This window comes from Rana temporaria, chromosome 8 (assembly GCF_905171775.1).
Source record: "Rana temporaria chromosome 8, aRanTem1.1, whole genome shotgun sequence".
NCBI lineage: Eukaryota > Metazoa > Chordata > Amphibia > Anura > Ranidae > Rana > Rana temporaria.
This window is the reverse complement of record NC_053496.1, coordinates 159,268,498-159,287,613: the sequence shown is the minus strand read 5'-3', so window position 1 is coordinate 159,287,613 and position 19,116 is coordinate 159,268,498. Positions and strand designations below refer to the sequence as shown.

At 46.1% G+C, this 19,116-nt stretch overlaps 1 pseudogene; it reads right to left on the bottom strand.

The window, feature by feature from the left end:
- Nucleotides 1-17,904: 17,904 nt before the first annotated feature.
- LOC120912519 lies at nt 17,905-18,035 on the bottom strand (annotated as a pseudogene).
- Between the last annotated feature and the right edge of the window lie 1,081 nt (nt 18,036-19,116).

The following is a 19,116-nucleotide window of genomic DNA, read 5'->3' as shown; positions in this document are numbered from 1 at the left end:
GGCACCGAAATGTTTCTCTCATTGTCATATGGCATCGTCCCACTCTCGCCGCACTTGCACAATCTCTATAAAGAGTTGATGATGCACTTGCGCGTTCTCTGTAAAGAGCCGATGATGCACTTGCGCGATCTCTGTAAAGAGCCGATTATGCACTTGCGCGATCTCTGTAAAGAGCCGACGATTCACTTGCGCGTTCTCTGTAAAGAGCCGATGATGCACTTGCGCGATCTCTGTAAAGAGCCGATGATGCACCTGCACGATCTCTGTAAAGAGCCGATGATGCACTTGCGCGATCTCTGTAAAGAGCTGATGATGCACTTGCGCGATCTCTGTAAAGAGCCGATGATGCACTTGCGCATTCTCTGTAAAGAGCCGATGATGCACTTGCGAGATCTCTGTAAAGAGCCGATGATGCACTTGCGCGATCTCTGTAAAGAGCCGATGATGCACTTGCGCGATCTCTGTAAAGAGCCGATGATGCACTTGCGCAATCTCTGTAAAGAGCCGATGATGCACTTGCGCGATCTCTGTAAAGAGCCGATGATGCACTTGCGCGATCTCTGTAAAGAGCCAAAGACAAGGCTCTTTACCCATGTGATCAGCAGTGTCACATATAATAAAGAAATTGCTGGTTATTGGCTAACCTCTCCTCACACTGGTGAGCCGATTAGCAGCATTTTCTCATGGGGGAGACCTGCACAGATAATCAGGGCACTGATCAGGGCCGCCCCAACAGTGCCCAGCAGTGATGCCAATTAGTGCTGCCATTCAGTGCCTGCTCATCAGTGCTGCCCATCAATGCCACCAATCGGTGACCATCAGTGCCACCTATCAGTGCTGCATATTAGTGCCAACTTATCAGTGCCCTTCACTGCTGTCTCATCAGTGCAGCCTCATCAGTGAAGGAGAAATGCATATTATTTTGGGGCCCTACTACGGGTACAAACAACAAATATATACATACAGTATGTTGTATTGCTGCGATCGTCAGGAGAAGTAAAAGTTATTTTGGGTTGTTCTTTGGTGGGAGGTTATGATAATAGGAAGAAGTAGGTATACAACTAAATGAAAAGTTGTACTATTTTGGGTAACTGTCTCCTGTCCATTCATCTTCAATAGTGAGAAAGGGACTGGGGAATCAATGTCCTCAGCCTCTTTCTCTGTCTCAAAGGGAAGATGTCAGGGGTCTATTTAGACCCCTGATATCTCACCAAAGCCCCCCCCATCCTGAAAAAAATGCAAAAAATATTAAAATAAAATAAAATTGTAAACAAAAATTATAAAAAATGTCAATTTATGGAATAAAAAAAAAATGTCATTATAAAAAATATATAAAATAAAAAACGACTGACACCACCCCCTGCCCTACCAACACTGTGCACCGCCCCAACCCCCTCACCCCCAAAAAGCATTGTGAACAAAAAAAATATAAACAATTTAATTGTAAAAAAACAATATGTAAAAATAAAAACTACTGACACCATCCACTACCCTACTGACACCATCCACTGCCCTACTGACACCATCCACTACCCTACTGACACCATCCACTACCCTACTGACACCATCCACTACCCTACTGACACCATCCACTACCCTACTGACACCATCCACTACCCTACTGACAACATCACCACCACATACTCCCCACCCCTTCCCCAGAAGCACTGTGAAAAAAAAAAAAAGTGATTTAAAGAAAAAAATTTAAAACATTTAGAAAATAATAAAAATAAAAAAACTACTGACACACTGCTCTACTGACGCTGTCCACTACTCCCCACCCCAAATCATTGTGGGGGAAAAAAAGTAAAATTACAAATTGTAAAAAAATTATAATAAAAATAAAGAACTACTGACACCATCCTGCACATTCTACTCACCGCTGTAAGTCATCCCAGACTCTATTAAACCACACCCCATTTAAGCCATACCCAATATGTAGCACTGTTTAAGCCACGCCCACCTCCCTGAAATTAGTTTTTGCAGGTTGGGATGTCTGGCGCACACATATTTAAGGTTTGACATCTTGGGAATCTATTTACTCGGTGCAACCTCATCCTTTATATTTTACCCCAAATTTGGGTAATTTATTGCGTTTGTTTGCCCTAAAATTCACTTTAGTGTTTTTTTTTAAAGAAATTGGGGCAGATTCACATACATATGGACAGGCACAGCGTATCAGAGATACGCTACGCCGCCGTCTCTTACCTGGCTTAACTTCGAATACAGGAAGAATTTGCGCCGTAAGTTACGGCGGCGTAGTGTATTTCTGGCGGCGTATTTGAAATTGGGCGGGTTTCATTTAAATGAAGCGCGTCCCCGCGCCAAATTAAATGCGCATGCGTCATTCCTAAATTTCCCGCCGTGCATTGCGCTAAATGACGTCGCAACAACGTCATTTTTTTAACTTAGACGTGACTTACGTCCATCCCTATTCACGGACGACTTACGCAAAAAAAATAAAAATTCAAATTTCGACGCGGGAACGACGGCCTTACTTTAACATGGCAAGTCTATCTATACGCCACAAAATAGCAGCTTTAACTATACACCAGAAAAAGCCGACTACAGACCACGTAAGAGAATGCGACGACCGCGCGTACGTTCGTGGATCGTTGGAAAAAGCTCATTTGCATACCCGACGCTGAAAACGACGCAAATTCCACCCAGCGGGCGCCAAAGTATTGCATCGAAGATCCGAAGGCATACGAAGCCGTACGCCTGTCGGATCTTACCCAAATGCCATCGTATCTTGGTTTGAGGATTCAAACTAAAGATACGACGCTGGAAATTTGAAAGTATGCCGGCGTATCAGTAGATACACCGGCGTACTTGCTCTGTGGATCTGCCCCAAAGTATTTACCAAGAATTTATCAAGATCTGCCTATAGGCACTTTATATGTTTCATTGTAACATGTTGGTGAGCATATGAGTCACTCTGCGCCTTAAAGGGACCAGTACCCCTTTTGAAAACTAACACCTGTGTTGACACCCAGAGGATTTGGAGTGAAATAGAGACCTGGATATGTCTTGGCTTTCCATTATGCGCGTGTACATATATACCAAGGAGAATTCACATTTTACATGGACACGGTCTTTTTATTGAGTGTTTGTTATTTTATGGGATCAATTTTTAATATTATGTAGCGGTACTCCCGCAGGAGCTGCTGATTCGTTTTGGGTCTACTCTCTGACCTATCAGCCCCTTTAAGTGGCTCGAACCCTCCCTTGACACAACAGGCAAATGCAAATGTATTGTGAATCCCACATTTTGCTAGGACCACAATAACACATGTAAAATACACAATGACATGCAATAATGTTGTTACCTTCTTCTGCATGCAGTCCTCAGGAGCAAGCACACCTCAAACAATCAATATAGTATAGTATACTTTACTTGGCATGTAAAAAAAAAAAGATAAAAGAGCAAACAGCAGTTTACAAATATATACAGTATATATATAGCTGACTCTGCAAGGGCCCTTGCAAGAGTCAATAAGAGCAAAAATAAAGTGTTAATGTAATCAAATCTGCAAGTAGCTATAAGTAGTCTATGCTCGCAAGCTCCCCCTAGTGGGCAATTCCTTTAAGTACAGTTGCTGGTAATCTCAATTAGGCCTGGCCCAGATAACTCCAAATAGTTCCTCAGTGGTGAAGCCTATTGTAAATTCGTTGGTGCACTTTAACTTATTTGTAATCCAAAGGGTTCTCTAATCAGTAAAGTAATATAGAACAATATAGAACAGTAACTTCAATTGTGCAAAGTATCTGTGCACTCCTTCCTGGGAATATACCGTATTTATCGGCGTATACCGCGCACTTTTTTGCCCTGAAAATCAGGGCAAAATCGTGGTTGCGCGGTATACGCCGATACCCGTTTTCCCGCGCCGAGTTTTGAATACTGCGCCGACATATACCGAGCGCAGTACACTCGGGTATAGTCTGCCAGTCTCGGCTCTTCCGCGCTCACGTCCTGGACGTACAGGACGTGAGCGCGAGTGTTGCCGAGCCTGCCCGACAATACACAAGTGTACTGCGCTCTGTATATGTCGGCGCAGTATTCAAACTCGGCGCGGGAAACGAGCGGGGAGGACGCGAGGACGCCGCAGAAGGACCCCGGACCCGACGAAGAGGACACCCGAAGCCCGCAGACGGACCCCGGACCCGACGAAGAGGACACCCGAAGCCCGCAGACGGACCCCAGACCCGACGAAGAGGACACCCGAAGCCGCAGAAGGACGCCGGACCCGACGAAGAGGACACCCGAAGCCGCAGACGGACCCGACGAGGCCGCCGCGCAAGACACCAAAACTGTAAGTACAGAAAAAACTTTTTTTCCACAGGATTCAGGGCCACTTTAGGGGTGCGCGGTATACGCGGGAGCGCGTTATACCGCGATAAATAAGGTACTTCCAGCAGCAGTCACTTGATAATTAAATTAGGCTTGATGCCTACACACACGTAACTGTATTGAACTGAACTAGTGCTGTGACACACTTATTGTTTCTCCCGGTATAATTGTCTATTAATGTCACAATATCAGTCCCCAAAGCAGTGTGAAACTTAGGCCTATTTATAACTCAGTAAAAGAACAGGTGTATCGTAAGCCTATAATACACCTCCCGGCGCCTCAATGGACCAAATGCAAAACTGAATGACAGAAAGTCACAAAAGACAGATAACTTGAAAGATATAAAACTGTGAACAACAGTCGAACATCAAATGAGAGCAGCTGTTTAAATAAATAGCAACATAAAATAAAATGGTAAGAACTTTCACTACCAGCGCTGTTTGTGGTTTTAACTATGTGGACATTTATTGTGCTTTTATAGTGTTTTTTACCAATTTATTTTATTTTCTATTTATAACTCAGTTCAGCTTAATGAAGTTTTCTCCGAGGAACTACAAGTTCCAACAACACTGTGGTAATAAGTCTAAGGCCCCATACACACGAGAGGATTTATCCGCGAATACGGTCCAGCGGACCGTTTCCGCGGATAAATCCCCTCGAGGATTTCAGCAGATTTCAATGCGATGGAGTGTACTCACCATCGCATTGAAATCCGCGCCGAAATCCTCTGGCGATGACGTGTCGCGCCGTCGCCGCGATTATGATGCGGCGACGTGCGCGACGCTGTCATATAAGGAATTCCACGCATGCGTCGAATCATTACGACGCATGCGGGGGATCCCTTCGGACGGATGGATCCGGTGAGTCTTTACAGACCAGCGGATCCATCCGTTGGGATGGATTCCAGCAGATAGATTTGTTTAGCATGTCAGCAAATATTCGATCTGCTGGAATCCATCCCAGGGGAGAAATATCCGTGGAAACAGATCCGCTGGGGTGTACACACCATAGGATCTAGCCGCTGAAACCCATTCGCTGGGATTTTTCAGCGGATGGATTCTATCGTGTGTATGGGGCCTTAGTGTATCTATGTTATTGAACATAGATACATAGAAATAAACAATATAAAATGATAAAAAACATATAGGCCCGGATTCTTAAAGCACTTACGCCGACGTATCTTTATATACGCCGCGTAAGTGCACAGATGCGCCGTCATATCTATGCGCCTGATTCTTAAAGCTAGATACGCCTAAATTGTGGCTTCATCCGACCGACGTAAGTTTCCTACGCCGTCGGAGCCTGGGCGCATATTTCCGCTGGCCGCAAGGGGCGCTTCCATTGATTTACGCGTTGAACATGCAAATGACCGAGATACGCCAATTCACGAACGTACTTGCGCCCGTCGCAGTAGTATACGCCATTTACGTAAGGCGTACGTCCGGCGTAAAGTTATTCCACCTATAGGAGGCGCATCCCATGCAAAGGTATGGACGACGGAACAGCCGTCGTATTTTACATCGTTTACGTAAGTCGTACGTGAATGGGGCTGGGCATTCACGTCGTATTGAGCCGTCGTATCTTAGGGAGTAAATTCGACGTGATTCCGAGCATGCGTGCGCATGCGCCATTCGTTCGGCCCATCATTTGCATGGGGTCAAGCTTCATTTAAATGGATCACGCCCACTTCCTTCCTACTTTGAATTAGGCGGGCTTACGCCAGACAATTTACGTTACGCCGGCGCAACGTTGGGAGCGAGTGCTTTGTGAATACTGTTCTTGCCTCTCAATGTTACGTCGGTGTAGCGCATATGAGATGCGCTACGCCCGCACAAATATACGCCGCTCTACGCGAATCCGGGCCATTGTCCACTGATGGCCACGTAATGGCCGGATGAGACGGACGATGCATATACCCAAGAAAATAAATTATATTTCAACATTATGGCATCAAAAACATGCTTGAGCTCCTGTGCATCAACGCGTTTCACTGGATCGCTTCCTCAGGACACACATTGGGGGGTATACAACCAGGTCTCACTGATCTGGACATACGCCACTGTCTACACAGGACTCTCCCTGGATGGACGTCGTAACACCAAAATATACAAAGCCAGGAGTTCAAATCTTCCCCTGAAAACTATAATTGCATAAATCCACAGGGGGGGGGGGGGAGGCCAGCACCTGTAACATGTGCCTGTATATCTGCCCCTGAAAGTACCATCCAGGGAAGATATACAAGCACGTGTTACAGGTGCTGTACTCCACCCCCCCCCCCATGGATTTATGCAGTTATAGTTTTCAGGGGAAGATACATAGGCACATATTACAGGTACTGCCCCCCGTGGATTTATGTGGTTATAGCTGTGAAGTAGATAACCTTCTTGCAACTGTGTAAAGTTTTTGAAGGGCTATACTCACTATTCAATGTGAATTCTGCAAATATTTTATTCATGCCTGATGATAAGTGTACCATTCAAGCTTTAATTTTGCCCCTATAGGCTGAACCACTTCTTGGTATATATTTCAAATTTGAAATCCTGGCTTTGGTTATTCTAGTGTTATGATGCCCATCCAGGAAGAGTCCTGTGTAGACAGTGGCGTATGTCCGGATCAGTGAGACCTGTTTCTATACCCCCCAATGTGCGTCCTGAGAAAGCGATTCAGCGAAACGCGTTGACACACAGGGGCTCACGCATGTTTTGATGCCATACTGTTGAAACATCATTTCTTTTCTTGGGTATATGTAACGTCCAGCTCTTCTGGCCATTGCGTGCCCGTCAATAGATGATACCTTTTTTATAATTTTATATTGTTTATACATATGTATCTATGTTCAATAAATTCATTTTTTTTAGGATAATACATTGTTGTTCCAAACTGCTTTCAAAGTCCGACCTAGAGGGTTTCTTTTTTTTTTTCTAATGAATTGTACGGATGTGGCACATGAGTGATTCACTTTAACCACTTAAGCCCCGGACCATTTTGTTGCTAAATGCCCAGGCCAGGTTTTGCGATTCGGCACTGCGTCGCTTTAAAAGACAATTGCGCGGTTGTGCGACGTGGCTCCCAAACAAAATTGGCGTCCTTTTTTCCCCACAAATAGAGCTTTCTTTTGGTGGTATTTGATCACCTCTGCGGTTTTTATTTTTTGCGCTATAAACAAAAATAGAGCGACAATTTTGAAAAAAATTCAATATTTTTTACTTTTTGCTATAATAAATATCCCCCAAAAACATATATAAAAAAAATGTTTTCCCTAAGTTTAGGCCGATACGTATTCTTCTACCTATTTTTGGTAAAAAAAAATCGCAATAAGCGTTTATCGATTGGTTTGCGCAAAATTTATAGCGTTTACAAAATAGGGGATAGTTTTATTGCATTTTTATAAAAAAATATTTTTTTACTACTAATGGCGGCGATCAGCGATTTTTTTCGTGACTGCGACATTATGGCGGACACTTTGGACAATTTTGACACATTTTTGGGATTTTTGTCATTTTCACAGCAAAAAATGCATTTAAATTGCATTGTTTATTGTGAAAATGACAATTGCAGTTTGGGAGTTAACCACAGGGGGCGCTGTAGCAGTTAGTGTTCACCTAGTGTGTGTTTACAACTGTAGGGGGGTGTGGCTGTAGGTCTGATGTCATCGATCGAGTCTCCCTATAAAAGGGATCACACGATCGATGCTGCCGCCACAGTGAAGCACGGGGAAGCCGTGTTTACATACGGCTCTCACCGTTCTTCAGCTCCGGGGAGCGATCGCGACGGAGCGGCTATAAACGAATAGCCGCGCCGTCGTCCCGGATCGCTCCCCGAGGTAAGCCGCATGCAGCGGAGGGGGTCCCGATCGGACCCCCCACCCGCTAGAAGGCAAGGACTTATATATACGCCCATCTGCCTGTCCGTGCCATTTTGCGGACGTAAATAGTTGTGCGGCGGGCGTTAAGTGGTTAAAGTATTGATGAGCAGAGTCTGATACAGATGTTCTGTGTAAATGGACGATGCTCTACCGGTCATTTAGATCTGCCCATATTGCAAAAAAACGACAACAGTCATTCATACATGAGGAGAAGGTGTACGAATGTGATCCCTGTGCCAGTAGATGGTGGTGCTGAGTTTCAGACTTGGTCTGACCTGACAATAATGTACTCTACACAAGTTGTGCTATCTTCTGAGTACCACTAACAGTCCGTGTTTCCTTCGTTTTATTAGGGCTTGCTCCAGGGCCGGCCTTAGGTGTTCAGGTGCCCTGTGCGAGCTAATCCTGTGGCGCCCCCTCACCCATCTTCACCCCTCGCCCCCTGGTCACCTAAACATACACAAAGAGGAAAAAAATATTTGTAACAAATAATTTGTCTTAATAACAGTTAATTGCATGTGCATGTGCAAACAATTACAATAATAAATAACTTAACCCCTTCCCTGCCAATGGCATTATTACTGTAACAGTGCATATTTTAACCACTTCCCGACGGCCGCATGTATATGTACGTCCACAATATGGCACGTACAGGCAAATGGGCGTACATGTACGTCCTTGCCTTTCCGCGGGTCGGGGGTCTGATCGGGACCCCCCCCCCCCCCGCTACATGCGGCGTTCGGGTTCCCTCGGGGAGCGATCCGGGACGACGGCACTGCTATTTGTTTTTAGCTGCTCCGTTGCGATCGCTCCCCGGAGCTGAAGAACGGGGAGAGCCGTATGTAAACACGGCTTCCCCGTGCTTCACTGTGGCGGCTGCATCGATCGAGTGATCCCTTATATAAGGGAGACTCGATCTATGACGTCAGTCCTACAGCCACACCCCCCTACAGTTGTAAACACACACTAGGTGAACACTAACTCCTACAGCGCCCCCTGTGGTTAACTCCCAAACTGCAACTGTCATTTTCACAATAAACAATGCAATTTAAATGCATTTTTTGCTGTGAAAATGACAATGGTCCCAAAAATGTGTCAAAATTGTCCGAAGTGTCCGCCATAATGTCGCAGTCATGAAAAAAATCGCTGATCGCCGCCATTAGTAGTAAAAAAAAAAAAAATTTATAAAAATGCAATAAAACTATCCCCTATTTTGTAAACGCTATAAATTTTGCGCAAACCAATCGATAAACGCTTATTGCGATTTTTTTTTTTTTACTAAAAATAGGTCGAAGAATACGTATCGGCCTAAACTGAGGGAAATTTATGTTTTATATATGTTTTTGGGGGATATTTATTATAACAAAAAGTAAAAAATATTGAATTTTTTTCAAAATTGTCGCTTTATTTTTGTTTATAGCGCAAAAAATAAAAACCGCAGAGGTGATCAAATACCACCAAAAGAAAGCTCTATTTGTGGGGAAAAAAGGACGCCAATTTTGTTTGGGAGCCACGTCGCACGACCGCGCAATTGTCTGTTAAAGCGACGCAGTGCCGAATCGCAAAACCTGGCCTGGGCATTAAGCTGCCTAAAGGTCCGGGGCTTAAGTGGTTAAGCACCGATTACTGTAGTAATGTCACTGGTACCCCCAAAAGTGTCAGTTAGGGGTCCGATCTGTCCGCCGCAATATCGCAGTCCCACGAAAAATCGCAGATTGCCGCCATTACTAGTAAAAAAACAAAAATGACAAAAATCTTTCCCGTAGTTTGGAGGCGCAATAACTTTTGCGCAAACCAATCAAAATACGCTTATTGCGAATTTTTAACCAAAAATATGTATCAAAACATTGATCACTGCAAACAGGAGGGGTACAGGAGGGATGAAGATGACAGGGGGATGACGGGGGTGGGGTGGTAGGGGGATGACGTTGGAGGGGTGGTAGGAAGCTGACGCCGGCCCAGCTGCGACTCACATTCTGCGAGCTGTGATGGCCGCACGGCGCCCCTGTTGCCCATGGCGCCCTGTGCGGCCGCACAGCTTGCACACCCCAAAGGCCGGCCCTGGCTTGCTCACACACTGGAATGCAGTGCACTGCAATGCATGTGTTATCATGTATTGAGGTTCCTTTGGTTAGCCAGACCATTTAAAATGAATAAGCTGTCAAAGCACCTCAATGCATGGCAAAATAGGCTTTGCACATAGCATGCTGTATGTATCTGTGCTTTGTGTTGCAGTCTCATAAGGCCTCAATGGACGCCCAGGAAAAAAAGCAGCTGAAAAAGCACAATAAAAGCCTAAAGACTGAAAAAAAAAGGTTGAGAAAATCTGGTTTAGACAGACTCTCCAGAATGTATGAAGTGCCACCTAGTGTTTCATAACTGTGCCAGAGCCAGGTTGTAATTATCCACCAGACGAGACATGTCTCTAGGGCCCAACCACCTGTGACGCAAGGCCTAGAGACTTGTCTTGTCTGGTGCAGAAGCTCTTCTTACATAAGGGGAAAAGTGCATAAACTGGTAATCCTCCACACACAAGGGAGTAAGGACAGGGTGATATTTGACCCAGGCTGTCTTTGCTTTGAATTATAGCACTGGTTGCAGGCAAAAAGAAGAGTGATCATATTCCAATTACACACCTCCTAACTTTTTGCGATGGGAACGAGCGACATCTATTACCGTGTTTCCCCGAAAATAAGACGTACTCCTAAAATAAGCCATAGCAGGATTTCCAAGCATTTCCGAAATATAAGCCATACCCCCGAAAATAAGACGTAGTGATGGGCGTGACTATGCGTAGCGGCGCGGAGCGGTAAACAAGACGTGATAGGCGTATGTACCGTAGTGTACTGGTGCGGAGCTGTAAAGAAGTCGTGCAGCCCTTCTTATCTGCTCCATCGTGACAGCTGCTACGCAGGGCCGGCCTTTGGGGTGTGCGAGCTGTGCGGCTGCACAGGGCGCCATGGGCAACAGGGGGCGCCCTGCGGCACACACAACTCACAGAATGTGAGTCACATCAGGGCCGATCCTAGATGGGGTGCAGTTCACCCAGGCGCCACAGAGGTGGGGGCTCTCAAGCCCCAGCCTGCCCTATACCACCCCAACCTGCCCTATACCACCCCAACCTGCCCTATGCTACCGCAACCTGCCCTATACCACCCCAACCTGCCCCATACCACCACAACCTGACCTATGCCACCACACCCTGCTCTATACCACCCCAGCCTGCCCTATGCCACCGCAACCTGCCCTATGCCACCGCAACCTGCCCTATGGCACCGCAACCTGCCCTATGGCACCACAACCTGCCCTATGCCACCGCAACCTGCCCTATGCTACTGCAACCTGCCCTATACCACCCCAACCTGCCCTATGCTACCGCAACCTGACCTATGCCACCACACCCTGCTCTATACCACCCCAACCTGCCCTATGCTACTGCAACCTGACCTATACCACCCCATCCTGCCCTATGCCACCCCAGCCTGCCCTATATCACCCCAACCTGCCCTATATTGCCCCAGCAGTCCCAATACCACCCTATACTTGAATTTACAGGGGCCATTTGGGGGGGGGCGCCACAGGATTATCTCGCACAGGGTGCCTGAACACCTAAGGCCGGCCCTGCTGCTACGGTATCTCTAGGTGACCGGAGAGGTGTCGGCAGCCCCATCAATAAGGTCGGCTCCCCCTGTCCGGTCCCGCTGAAAGTGAAAGTAAAAAGTCTCCTGAGTATAGTGAGGAGCAGGATGCTCTGTCCTCAGGGGAAGACAGTCTCTCACCCCACTCAAACACCAGGGGATAGGGGGAAAAGCTTCAGCAAACAGTCTGCTACTGTATTTGAATAAATGTAGATTGTTGTACCATACTTGCTGGTAATAAAAATAAGACATCCCCTAAAAATAAGCCATAGTGCGTTTTCTTGAGGAAAAATAAATATAAGACAGTGTCTTATTTTCGGGGAAACACGGTAGCAAAAGTATGTAGGCATAAGGTCACGCCCACTGCCACGCTCCCTTATAGGAAAATTATATAAAAATAATGGCCCAGATTCAAGAAGCAATTGCGCCTGCGTAACCATAGGTTACACAGCGCAATTACTTACTTGCTCCGGCGTTACGAATGCTCCTGATTCAGGAATATCGTAACGCCGACTGCAGCCTAAAATCTGCGTGGCATAAGGCTCTTATGCCACGCAGATTTTAGGCTGCATTCTTGCGATGACGGCTAGGGGGCGCTCCCATTGTGCTCAGTGTATAGTATGCAAATTGCATACTAACACCGATTCACAATGTTGCGTGGGCCCTGCGTACGCAAGTTACGGAGTTTCCGTACGGCGTCTGTAGCGTAAGGCTGCGCCTTCTAATAGTAGGGGCAGCCAATGCTAAAGTATACCCGCCGTTCCCGCGTCGTGAAATTTGAATTTCACGTCGTTTGCGTAAGTGATTCGTGAATGGCGCTGGACGCCATTCACGTTCACTTGGAAGCAAATGACGTCCTTGCGACGTCATTTGCCACAATGCACGTCGGGAAAGTTTCCCGACGGAGCATGCGCTCGGCGCGGGAGCGCGCCTAATTTAAATGATTCCCGCCCCCTACGGGATCATTTACATTAGGCGCCCTTACGCAGGGCAATTTTAAAGAGCGCACACGCAATTTACGGAGCGCAGATAATTTGCGGGGGCGCAGGGCAAAAACGCTGCCCTGTGCCTCCGTAAAAAAGGGGCAAATCGTACCTGAATCTGGGCCAATGTTTAGTTCAACCCACAGGTCATTTTTTTTACCACTACTATTACTTTATACTGGCTTTTGAACTGTAAACTTGCAGCAATTTAGAAATTGGATAAAGGTTTTTGAGAGATAAAACGTGCAATTTATAGCCAACTATATAGATCAGACCAAAATGTGGGACAAATGAGGAGGAAAGAGGGACCAAATCAGTGATAGCCCCTCGAAATCAGGGGCAGTTGGGAGCTTTGCAGTTGTTACCTGCATTGATTTTTCTGTACAACCAGCCCATCCTTATATTAGCATTCCCTTATGGGTTTCTGCCAGGGCCAGATGTTCATCGCTGTAACCTTTAGGCAAAGGAACTTTGGCAACAAAAGTCACTCTAATATCATCACTTCTTATAAACGAAGTACCGTATATACTCGAGTATAAGCCGAGTTTTTCAGCCCTTTTTTAAGGGCTGAAAAAACTTCTCTCGGCTTATACTCGAGTCAGTGTACCTTGGGCGTCCATTTTTTTAAAAACTTGCGGCTTCCTCCTGGTCCTGTCCCGTGATAGGCGTTTGACACTGTGTTCAGTGTTCCGCCTATCACGGACGTTCATTCATTCTCGGACTCAGTTTCCCAGCAGAAACCGTGTTCAGTGTTCTGTTGGAGACTGAACATTGTTTCATGCTATGTTATACATTGCTTGGTTTATTTCCCTGTGTATTTGGAGTATGACCACTAGATGTCACTATACACAAATACTCTATCATAATGTTCCATGTGTTGACTATCTGTTACTGCAGTTTCCTGTTATCTGTTGTTGTTGGTTTTCTACATCTTGTGTGCTAACATGAGCACCATGCTCTCTGCTGTATGTTTTTCCAATACAAATGATTCCAAGTAAACTACAGCCATCCACATATGTCTGATTATTCCTTGCATCATCCGCACCAGCCAACAAAGGTTATGGGCCCAGACAACGTGAATCATCAGACAGCCGGAACAGAGGCCTAGTCTTCATCTGCACACCATCTTTGATCTAGCTGCGGAGGAAATCTGCTCTGAGGTATCCAGGTGTTTGGAATACGAGCAAGGTACATTAATCATGGCTAGCAGCGGGGATCTTAAACTGGGGATCACTAAGCTAAATAGTGACAACTACCAGATGTGGAAGTTCAGGATGGAGATGTTGCTGAGCAAAGATGACACATGGGATGTTCTCACCACAGACAGGCCGGATGTAGACAACCAGGAGTGGGATAAGAAAAACAGACAGGCAAGAGCCACAATAGCCCTACTGGTAGAAGATGAACAGCTTATCCACATAAAAGGGGAAGATACTGCCAAAGGTATGTGGAATGCACTCCGTAGACTACATGAGAGCTCTAGCTTAAATAACAAGCTATATCTACTAAGGAAGCTGTATCAGTCAAAACTGACTCCAGAAGGGGATATGCAAGAACATATAAGAAGCGTGCTGGAGATTGTTGCACAACTCAGGGACCTCAGAGAGGAGATTAAAGATAACCATGTGACAGCAATACTTTTATGCAGTCTGCCAGAGTCATACAACCCTCTGATTAATGCATTAGAGACAAGATCTGAAGCAGAACTCACATTACAGTTAGTGAAATCTCGACTCTCAGATGAATACAAGCGCAGAAAGGAGCAGACTTCTCACAGGCAAGAGAGCGATACAGGAGCAGCACTTAAAGCAACAGACACTAAGATGCCAAACTGGAAGGCCAAACTATGTTTCCGGTGTAACAGGGCTGGGCATTTCAAGCGCGACTGTCCATTGTGGAGGAATGAGCAGAGGGAAAAAGATCCCAATCAGGCACTCATAACCATGATGAAAAACAATGACCAAGCGGCGTGGCACGGAACTTTTAAAGTGACAGATGCTGTCACCAACCATAAATGGTATATAGATTCTGGAGCAACAAGTCACATGACTAACGATAGAGAATTCTTTGTAGAGCTCAATCCTGACAAGAAAGAAACCATATATCTTGCAGACGGGAGTTGCACAACTGCTGAAGGAACAGGACATGGAATAGTCACTTGCAAAAATGAGGATGGACAAGTGTTAAAAATACCAATGACAGATGTATTGTATGTTCCCGGACTCAATGGCGGCCTTATATCAGTCAGGCGACTGGCAAGCAAAGGACTAACCACAAAGTTTAAAGGTGACCAATGCACTATCCAAGATGGGGAAAGAGCGATAGCAACAGCTAAAGTGGGTAAGCACCTTTATGAACTCGATGTTGTTGAGCAAGAAACAAAGCTCTGCACACATAAACACAAGAACTGTATTCATTTATGGCACAGACGTCTGGGCCACAGGCACCCTGACAGCATACAGGAGCTGGCCAGACGGGATTTAACGAAAGGCTTCAAGTTAACAGGCTGCCCAAACACGCTAAGGTGTGAATGCTGCATCAAGGCCAAAGCCACCAGAGTAACCCCACCTAAGGCAAGTGAAAGCAGAGCAACAAGACCGATCGACCTAATACACACAGATGTATGCGGGCCTATGAGAACAACCACCCCAGGAGGAAATAAATACATATTAACTTTTATAGACAACTACTCAAGGTTCAGTGACATACCTAATGAAGAATAAGTCAGAAGTATTCGACAAGCTGAAGGACTATGTTACCAAAGTAAGCAATAAATTTCACAGAAAACCATTAGTACTCAGAAGTGATAACGGTGGGGAGTACACCGGGTTTCAAGTAGAGAATACACTCAGGGAACTAGGAATAGAACATCAAAAGACTGTCCCATATACTCCAGAGCAGAACGGGGTAGCAGAGAGGAAAAACAGATCGCTGACTGAAATGATCAGATGCATGTTGACTGATTCTGGACTCCCTGAAAAATATTGGGGAGAAGCAGCACAAACGGCCACCTACTTAAAAAACAGACTACACTCCAAGGCAACAACCAAAACTCCATACAAACTATGGCACAGTCGAAAACCAAGCATAGGACACCAAGATATTTGGAAGCAAAGCTTTTGCTTACATTCCGGGAGAAAAGCGCAGCAAGCTCCAGAATCGAGCAATTGAAGGTGTCTTTGTTGGTTATGCCGACAACACCAAAGGATACAGAATTATAGACCCAAAGACTGATAAAGTGACAATCAGCAGCAGCGTAACATTTATCGAGGACCCGAGAAATGAAGTAACGGAGCCAGCCATGCCAAGAGCAGAAGAACCAAATAACGCTGAGCAGGTTTTTTTTCCTATGCAACAAACCCCCGAAAGTGATACTGTGTCACAGAAGAGACTGGAACAAACTGAACCAGCTAATGACGCTGAACCAAGACGCTCAATGAGGGAAAACAAAGGAAAACCCCCCAACAGACTCTCGTACAAAGTAGAAACATCCTGCGTAAGAGAACCCAGTCGTTGGAAAGACATAACACAATTCCCGGAGAGGGAAGCCAAGAGATGGATAAAGGCAGCTGAGGAAGAAATCATCTCACTACAGGACACGCAGGCTTGGGTGCTAACGCAACTGCCGGCCAAAAAGAGGGCAATTGGGTGTAAATGGACTTTCAAGGTCAAGTACAACACTGATGGTACAGTTGAGAGATATAAAGCGAGACTCGTAGCCAAAGGATACTCTCAAAAATATGGAGAAGACTACGATGAGACATTTGCCCCAGTCGTCAAACATACCACAATCAGAGCTCTACTCACAGTTGCAACTACAAAACAAATGCTAGTAAAGCACTTTGATGTAAAAACCGCTTTCCTACACAGTGACTTAACAGAAGACATCTACATGGAGCAACCAGAGGGCTTTGTAGACCCACAAAAGCCAGAACAGGTGTGTAAACTTAAGAAGGGGATCTACGGGCTCAAGCAAGCAGCCAGAGCATGGAACATGAAGATTAATGAGGCGCTTTTGAGAGAATCCTTTCAGAGGAGCAAGGCCGATCCCTGCCTATACACCAAGAAACTAAATGGTAGGTGGATCTTTGTACTCATTTATGTAGATGATCTGTTAGTATGTTATGAGCAAGAAGGGGATTGTTCCAGACTGCTGGAGGTCTTAAACAGGAGAGGACCCGTCTCTGATCCCCCGGGGCGTTAGGCTCCTGACAGGGACTAGAGTTACTGTGGTCCATACAGCCGAAGCCATATGGACCCATCTTGGTCCAAGCAGCCGAAGCCACAAGGACCCAACATCCTCGGAGGGACTGCCGAAACAGAACCCTCCTCGGTGAGGCTCCCCCGAGGGAGACCCCATGAGAGCCGGTGAACCTAACCAGAAGGCCGAGTCCACCAACTCCCAAGACTTTCAGAGACCGGCCCGAGGACCAGCACCCTACTCGCCACACATAAAGTGCAAGCACCACACAAAAAGTGACAAACAAAACAACACACGGGGAAAAATAATAAAAGAAAGTGGGGAAAAGGAAGATGGGAAGGTGAGGAAAGTGACCAATGTGAAATACATTGGCCGGCCCTCCGGCCAGGATAAAAATTCCACTGGTCCTAGCCAAAAGGCCCGGCCCAAGCGGCAGGTGTGAAAAGTGTGTTGTGGAGATCAGTGACCTGAAGGTGCCACACGATGAGTGCCCCTCAAACACTCGTGCAATGTATGGCACCCCTGGACTGCCACTCCAGGGGCACAATCTCCACGGGCTTTTCAACTGTCCCTAGCCCCCGGTCCGGACCGGCAGCACCCTTCCCAGCCAGGAAGGTGGGAGAAGAGGTCGAGGAGAGCCTACTGACGCAGACTCCACCCACAACCCCTAACTCTCCCACCTAATCACATTCTGGAAGTACTACCCGCTCCTTCCCGGTTAAAGGAGGAGCAAAGGTTCCCTCCAGAACAACTGACTGGGGCAGATACCACCAAATCCAGGCCAACGGCCAGGGACCCGGCCTCTTGGCTTCGACCTCATGCCTCTCTGTCCACATCAGAAGGCTTCCACCTCCACACCAGCAGGCTTAGCGTCCGCCGACTGCCATCCCTTTCCCCCTGCCACAGGGTACCGGGGACAGTCAGCTTAGCACCACCTATTGGCAACTGATAAGAACAGATACTACACTTGATCTTAGCCAAAAGGCCGAGAAGCGAGAGAAGAAGATGGTAGTTTTCTTATTAACCAGAGTCACAAAATACAGGAAGTAATTGAAACTTTTGGGCTCAATGATGCCAAACCAGTCAACTCGCCTATGGAGACAAATTATCTTAAAGAATTAAACAACTCAATTAACCCCTTGCAAAATGACTCACAATTCAGAAGGGCAATGGGGAAGTTACTATACATTGCTACAGTGGCAAGGCCTGACATAGCTACAGCAGTGGGATTCTTATGCAGAAAAGTATCCCAGCCAACCCAGATGGACTGGAACGCAGCAAAAAGGATCATACGCTATTTGAAGGGAACAATAGACTTTAAACTGAAACTTTTATCAACAGGGAAGAGTGGTCTGACTGGATATGTGGATGCAGACTGGGCAGGTGACCCCAGTGATCGGAAATCCACCAGTGGACATCTGTTTCTATTTAAAGACGGCCTGATCAGCTGGACCACCAGAAAACAGTCCACAGTGACACTGTCCTCCACCGAAGCAGAATATGTGGCCGCATCACAAGCAGGGCAAGAGGTAATCTGGTTGAGACAATTGCTGGAAGATCTAGATCAGAACCAGAAAGAGTCCACGCCCATCTATGAGGACAATCAAGGATGTATAGCACTCGCACAGACAGAGCGGATAAACCCGAGAACCAAACACATAGACGTGAGATATCACTTCTTAAGAGACTTGCAAGAACAAGGACAGATGGATCTACGATACTGTCCCACTGAGGAAATGTTAGCAGACATCCTTACTAAGCCTTTGCCTGCAAAGAGACATATGGATCTAGCAAGAAGAATCGGTTTGTCTAATTAAGCACTTCACAATGAGAAGGGGTGTTGGAGACTGAACATTGTTTCATGCTATGTTATACATTGCTTGGTTTATTTCCCTGTGTATTTGGAGTATGACCACTAGATGTCACTATACACAAATACTCTATCATAATGTTCCATGTGTTGACTATCTGTTACTGCAGTTTCCTGTTATCTGTTGTTGTTGGTTTTCTACATCTCGTGTGCTAACATGAGCACCATGCTCTCTGCTGTATGTTTTTCCAATACAAATGATTCCAAG